Source organism: Electrona antarctica (assembly GCF_951216825.1).
Source record: "Electrona antarctica genome assembly, chromosome: 14".
In the NCBI taxonomy this organism is placed as follows: domain Eukaryota; kingdom Metazoa; phylum Chordata; class Actinopteri; order Myctophiformes; family Myctophidae; genus Electrona; species Electrona antarctica.
In genome coordinates this window covers 24,716,680-24,724,483 of record NC_136795.1, presented here as the reverse complement: position 1 = coordinate 24,724,483, position 7,804 = coordinate 24,716,680, and the positions used below count along the sequence as shown (strand labels likewise).

At 41.6% G+C, this 7,804-nt stretch overlaps 1 protein-coding gene across 3 annotated transcripts in view; it reads right to left on the bottom strand.

Moving 5' to 3' along the window:
* Positions 1 to 4,602: 4,602 nt before the first annotated feature.
* The window catches only part of pdxdc1 (pyridoxal-dependent decarboxylase domain containing 1), a 30,736-nt gene continuing 27,534 nt past the window's right edge, over positions 4,603 to 7,804 (bottom strand). For all 3 annotated transcript variants that reach the window (XM_079521199.1, XM_079521198.1, XM_079521200.1), the window contains one exon: positions 4,603 to 7,804. This exon is cut by the window's right edge and continues 263 nt beyond it. The gene's annotated coding sequence lies outside the window, so the exon portion shown is untranslated.

The window sequence follows — 7,804 nt, the reverse complement described above, 5'->3', positions numbered from 1 at the left end:
TATCAATTTCTAATCACTGGAGAAATTATTTTTGATTTCTTGTCCACATTTGGAGTTACATCATGGCAAGGTAACTACACAACCCAAACCTCTACAAAAGTGGTCTTACCCTTTAAAGCATGATGAAATTTAGACATTTTTACATATATATATATTTTATAATTATATAGGTTGTCTATGGTGTGATATAGCCTACCAAAATGGCCATAACGTTTTTTCACAATGTTTCCGGGAAATTCCGGCAGAGCAGACCTCTCATTCTGTGGACCTTAATGACCAAATGAATAGAAAAAAAATACTAATAAAAAGTATGTCATAACATCACAGGTCCTCTGAAATTTTGGGTGACTGGCTCCCGGGCTATTTTCAAATAGCATTGTGTACATTGCATGGGCTGAAGTGGTGGGTTAAAGGGACACTTGCCATAGGGAAGCGCTGAAGGCACGCTGCGTCACTGCTCAAGTAGTCTCGCGTTACCAGACAACTATTCCACAATCTCCGAATGCTATATATAGTCTGGGACTATAGCCCCCATGAGCTGAGTAATGGAGGCTGCCATTTCCGTTCACGAAAATATCTTTTTTATTTCCTTTTCTGCTAAGCAACAAGCTATATATGCTTAGATGTTTTCTCTTTATATTAGGATAAATGTGCGCGACTGTAAACTGTAAACGAAACGGAAGTGGCGAGGAGGCTCCACTTCCGCTTTATCGCATACTCATGAGACCTCTTCCGTTGGCCCAGACACCGTCTCCACACCATAGCGCAAAACTTTCTTAAGCTGCGCACTTCTTAAACTGCGCGCAGCTTAAATTCTGAGTTTTTAGACAGCTGGTGGATGGAAAAGAAGCTCCACCTCCGCGGACTTTTTGGGCGGAGGAGAGCGTTTCCGGGAATCTGGCCGTCGCGCAAGTATTCAGCGGAGGTGGAGCTTAATTTCCATCCACCGGCTGTCTAAAAACTCAAGCTTTAAGCTGCGCGCAGCCGAGAACGTGCGCAGCTCTTTTGACCGTGTGGCAGCACCTAGACTGTATGATGAAGCGTTTGGAAATCGCGGAGGCAACAGTCTGGTAACGCGAGACTACTGCTCAAGTGACGTCATGCGACTCCTCCATGTCTCTCGCTGTCACTCAACTGGTCAATCACAGCGTGTCTTTTCCTAGACTTCCATTACTTCCGTCATGCTTCGCAAGGAATCTTGTGAAAATTGTGCCTTCAATTTTGACACGCGCCCCAGAGCCGGACACTGGGCTCACTTCCTTCCTGGACTACAATTCCCATAATGCTTTGGTGCACTGCTCCTCCTTGTTGATAGGGGGAGGGCTGTCTCACTGAGACAACATGTAGTCCTGGAAGTAAGTGAGCCCAGTGTCAATGACATCATGGACACTACTAAAATCTAAAATATCTAATACCACATATAAGTGTTCTAAATCTTCTAAACGTCATTAACATATTTATTTTTTGCAAAAAGGCCAAGGGTGAAGTGTCTCTTTAATATTGTTCCGTAATAATCAAACTCTATATCTACAAATAACCAACTAAACCTTTCAAGCTCAAAACATAGCTCAAAATGACATTCTCTGCATATCAAGGTGTAAGTAGCGCACACACACACTATGGCCCTTATTTATCAAAGCAGTGTACACCCAAAATTTGGTGTACACCTGGTGTAATTAGGGTCGAGGGTGGAGAGGAGGATCTGATGGTTCACCGTGTCGAACGCTGCAGACAGGTCCAGGAGTATCAGGACGGAGGAGAGAGAGTTCGCTCTAGCGGCATGGAGCGACTCCGTCACTGCCAGCAGGGCAGTCTCTGTCGAGTGACCCACTTTGAAACCAGACTGGTTGGAGTCCAGGAGGTTGTTCTGGTGGAGATAGGAGGACAGTTGTTTAAAGACAGCACGTTCGAGAGTTTTAGATAGGAAGGATAGAAGGGAAACCGGTCTGTAGTTCTTGATCTCAGAGGGGTCAAGTGTCGGTTTCTTCAGGAGGGGGGTGACTCTGGCAGTCTTGAAAGTAGAGGGAAAGTAGCCAGATGTCAGAGAGGTGTTAATAAGGTGGGTTAAGAAGGGAAGAAGTTCAGGTGCAATAGACTGCAACAGAGTGGATGGGACCGGGTCCAGAGAGCATGAGGTGGGGCGACTAGAGGTAACAAGGAGAAGGACCTCGTTAGGGGAGAGGGGAGAGAAGTGGGATAGAGAGGGGATGGGGGGGGAAGAGGAGTAGATGAAGGTAGAGAGGGGGGGGTGGCAGGCAGACGGGTGTGGGCAGTGCGCAGGGCACCAGCCGGGGGAGGAGGGAAGGAGGATCGGATATCGTTCACCTTCTTGTCAAAGAAGTTGGCGAAATCGTCAGGGAGGAGGGACGAGGAGGGAGGAGGGGGTGGTGGTTGTAGGAGAGAGGAGAAAGTTTCAAAGAGTTTTTTAGGGTTGGAAGCAGAAGCCTGAATTTTAGTGCAGAAAAAAGCAGCTTTAGCAGCTGATAGAGAGGAGGAAAAAGTAGAAATGAGAGATTGGAAGGACACTACTAAAATCTAAAATATCTAATACCACATATAAGTGTTCTAAATCTTCTAAACGTCATTAACATATTTATTTTTTGCAAAAAGGCCAAGGGTGAAGTGTCTCTTTAATATTGTTCCGTAATAATCAAACTCTATATCTACAAATAACCAACTAAACCTTTCAAGCTCAAAACATAGCTCAAAATGACATTCTCTGCATATCAAGGTGTAAGTAGCGCACACACACACTATGGCCCTTATTTATCAAAGCAGTGTACACCCAAAATTTGGTGTACACCTGGTGTAATTAACGTGCACTACATGCGTTAATTGCAGACATTGTGGGATTTTGAGTGACCCATTTGTTCCTTTTTTTGACTTCCCATTCTGGCTTGCATGGCCATTTAAAAATATATATAATAAACACCCGCTGCTGCAACATTTCTATTGTTTCCTATGCCTGTTCCCTACCCAGGTCCAAACCAGGGCTAATACAGAGTATTACTATGTCATTAGCCACCGTTTCTCAACGTGGGGTCCGGGGACCCCAGGGGTCTTACTCCCAGAGTGAGTCGAGCCGAGCCCCGTAAAAACTATTACTGTATGATGAGATTCCACTCTTTAACCAAACATTTTTTCAAAATTAATATTGGACGATGACTGATCTACAAGATCACAATGTGACCTTGTAGAGTGGGCATTTGCATATACATTTTCTAAATGTTTTTAAAAATAAAATGCAATCATGAAACATATACAAATAGAACTAGAAAGGTCGCAATTAAAAAAAAATGCAAAGTGTGGTTGCCGCAGTGGCTTACATATGCCCCTCCCGCTAATATTGCCAGCCAATTACAATGTCACGTCACCCCTGCGATCATGCGTAAGTAATTCGGAGGGGATTTATCCCCCAAAAATCATGTTTTTGCGACAAACGGTTACATTTCTCGCATTTGCGGCGCCCCCTATGGATGAAAATAGGGGGCTTTTGGTACTTGGTTGATTGAACCACCCGCGACATGTGATTCAAATTTGGGATGGATTGGACATTCCGTTCGTGATTTATGGCATTTTTTGTAAAATAGGCCCCTCCTACTATCTTCGGACAACGATTACGGCTGAGCGATACACACTACCAAAATTCTGCAGTTGGTGTTTTAATCGGATGGGTCCGGAGATCATGTGTGCCGACTTTTGTGAGATTTGGACAAAATCTGTAGGAGGAGCCAAAAGTGTGTTTTGGAGAAAATTCAAATTTGCAGGATATTTTTCCCTGACGAAAATGGGCCTATATGTGGAAATGCATCATGACCCAAGGAATCCATGGAAAAATACATTTTGATTTTACGACTTATGGTTCAAGAGTTATAGGGAAAAATGCAAAGTGGGCTGTTATAGCGCCACCATGAGGCCGAATGATGAAATAATGAATTCAATTAATTTTAATAATTATTATGAACCTCCCCTCCGAGTGTTGTAACTGTAGCACTTACGATCTCCAAGAAAAAAGTACTTGAATGGGAGTCGTTGCATTTTCCTATCAATCAATCAATCAATCAACTTCGGACGACGATTAAGGCCGAACGATACGAAAAAAAAAAAAATCAAAAAATCTGAAAAAAATTGAAACACTGTCCGATCCAGAGATCATGTGTACCGATTTCTGTGAGATTCGGACAAAATCTATAGAATCAGAAAATAAAAGTGTGTTTTGAAGAAAATTCAAAATGGCGGAAAATCTCTCCTGACACAAATGGGCGTGGCCTATATGGGGAGATGCGTCATGACCCAAGGAATCCAGGGCAAAAATAATTTAGATTTTACAACCTATGGTTCAAGAGTTATATTATAAGGGCTTCCCCATTATAAGTCTATGGAGAACTAATTAATTAATCATCAATTAAACTATACAACGGATCTCTTAGCAAAATACAAGCACACGATTCCCGATGAAGCCGGTCGATTTGACATATGGCTCGAGTCGAGTGTGTGCGGCAAAAACTGTGGGAGGAGTAGTGTGCCAAAGTATCCAAATTTACAAAAACAATAGTCTGGTTGTTAGGGCAACCAGACTAATAAAAAACATTGAACACAATCAAGAGAGTATGCTCTTTTATGCACAATATTAATGATCAAGACAGCAGTACCGTACACTGACTAGATTAGAAACTTTCATCAAAACAAGCCAGATTAGCAGTCCTTCAACACAGTACTTTATAAGGAAGCTCACAGGTTTGGTTGTGCATCAACATTAGAATAGAATCATTTCAAAAGATCTTGATGAGACAATACATAGAAAATTAAATAGAAGCAGTCAAGACAAATACATGTTTAGAGAACTAGTGCAATAAAGTAAAGATGTTCTTATGGTTGGACGGTGTTTGTTTGAATTGTACAGTTGGCAGCAGATTTCTATGTCCAAATGATTACATAGAAAATGATTTAAAATAAATATATTTCTTTTAAATGCCTGTTACAGTTTCACATGAAGCCCCTTCAGTCTCCACAGGTTACAGTGCTGACACAAAATAATATCAAACTCCATACATTTATATTAATATGGCATCATGAGATGGCCTCAAATGCTTGTGCAAATACAGAGGGATTAATATTGGTAAAACATGGATTGGCTTCAATTCATCAAATAATGTCCAAATAATGTAAATACAAAAAAAAAAAACGAAATAGTTCAAATTAAATCCTAGTGATCCCCCCTCCCCAATACATCTCTTCTATAGAAACAAACTTGATCAAGTATAACAACAAGAGATTGGTGACATTAAAAATATTCCTTGTGTGCACAGTATTAACAGTGAAACACAATCTTGATTTTCAGTGTTTTTTTTACTTGCATATTAGGCTGCTTCATTCCCGGTCTCTAGGGTGTCTGGAACCTTTGGAATCATGTTATGAATACAATTTAGCATCAGATGAAGAAATGAAGGTTGAGAAAAAGATGCCAAACAATTTGATCCATGAAACTTGGTATTCCATCTATACATGGCTGTGATGTTGGTGGTGATTGAGAGATGATCAATGATTCCACACGGTTCAGACACCCTTATACAATTAAAGTGACTTAACTAGGTCAAAACTATTTACATTTTCCCTTTAACCTCCAAAAGTGCAGTGAGGCCAAATCTCTGCTCCCAAAGCCAGGTCTAGTAGCGCACGCACGCACGCACGCACGCACGCACGCACGCACGCACGCACGCACGCACGCACGCACGCACGCACGCACGCACGCACGCACGCACACACACACACACACACACACACACACACACACACACACACACACACACACACACACACACACACACACACACACACACACACACACACACACACACACACACACACACACACACACACACACACACACACACACACACACACACACACACACACACACACACACACACACACACACACACACACACACACACACACACACACACACACACACACACAAATTAGTTAATAAGTTCACAGCGCTAGTTTGGTGCCATTCTAAAATCTATATTGCTTTCTTCCTCCCTCCTACTGAATTCACACCAGCAGCGCTATTTCATTTAAACCATCTGCAGAAGCAGTGAGGTCCAATGCATTGTCTATGGAGGGGAGTGACTGCCACCTCCACCACGGCGACACAAGGCAGAAAAAGACAGCAAAGTGTAAAAGTTGAGAAAAAACATCTACTTTGCCGTTGCCGATTGGTGAGACAGAGCGACAGTCAATCACTAGTGTGCTGTGCTCGAAAGTAGTCTGCAACCGTTTCCGGAACCGGTTAATCACAATGTCAGAGCTGGTCTAAATTGTTGAAGGGAACTATCGTGGCAGGAATCGGACCGCAAAGAGGGAATCCCAAACTACCCGGCCGGGACCCAAACTAAGCAGATCTACAAGTTTACAATGCGTCGCTTCGTGCAGCGTTGTGAGCTTGTAGATCAGCAACTTTCACGACTTCTTAAACATTTGTTTTCTAATATATGGAATTTATTTGATTTCTTCACAAATTTCAAGAAAAAAAATCTGTGAATTTTGTTTTTAAAGGTATATTCAGTGATTTCACTTAATTCAAATATCACTTATTTTTTCTTATTTTTTGGATAATCCTCCCTACTATAAAGTGTGCTGACCATATAAGGAGTTCCTCCCTGTCCCCAGTTAACCCCTGGGGTTAAAAAACCCTAGTTTCGGTTTGGGCTTTGGGTGGCAAAGCCTTCATCCAATCAGGATGAGAGGGGCCTTCCTCCAATCATGATCGAGTGGGGCGGGCCTTGGTGCATGTGCTGTTGGTCTGTTGTACTTCCCCCACTGTAGAGCGTGTGCATGTGCACATCTTGTTACCGGGTGGACCGGGTTTTTTTTTCCAAATCACCCAAATCACTGAATGCTCCTTTAATTCATGATCATTTTTGCTTTTTTGGGAATGTTTTTTGAAAATGTTTTGAAGCAATAATAATTAAAAACAAAATGCAGGAAACCAAACAAACAGATCCATAAAAATTGGTCCATGACCCACAAATGGGTCCCGACCCAGTGTTTGGGAACCACTGTATGGATGCCATGCTCTGAAGGCTTCAATCACTGTATGGAAGTAACAAATATTGATAATACAGTTTTAGAGCTCTCACTGTACTGCACCTCACTCATTTATGAGGAAATACCTCGGAAAGACCCAATTTATTGGATTTGGACAGAAAAATCTGAAATGGCTGCTGCTGGATGAATTCAATGTTAAAGTGCCAGTTTGCAACTTGCGACAAGTGTGCAACATTGTGTCGTAATGTTTTGGAATTTCTTTTTACTACAAGCTCTGATCAGAGGAGCTCTCTACAAGTTCACAACGTGTCACAATGAATCGGCAATTTTCACATTGTGATACCGTCAAGTATAAAAATAGGCCTTAACCACTTAAGCCCAATATACTACATCATACGATATATAGCTGAGCTTGTACATATGCAATTTATAAACTGATGATGTTTAAAACAAAAAACAAAAGATTGTCTATAATGACATGCTCAAAATAGACACCATTGCAAATCGTTAAGCATGAATCTTCCCCGATATCCTTCTAAAATTAAAATTAAATAAATAAAATAAACAAAAGCAAAACATTATGAACTGGCACTTTAACCGTGACATCATTGTAGCTGTGAAGTTATTAGACAGGAACAATCTAATCTAAATGTAAATTAAGGTAAATATTTCTCTAGGTTTGCTAATGAGTGGAAGCAGCAAAAGGAGCTGTTTTTCCGAATTGGCGTGTGCTTTTTGGCAGGTGTTTCTG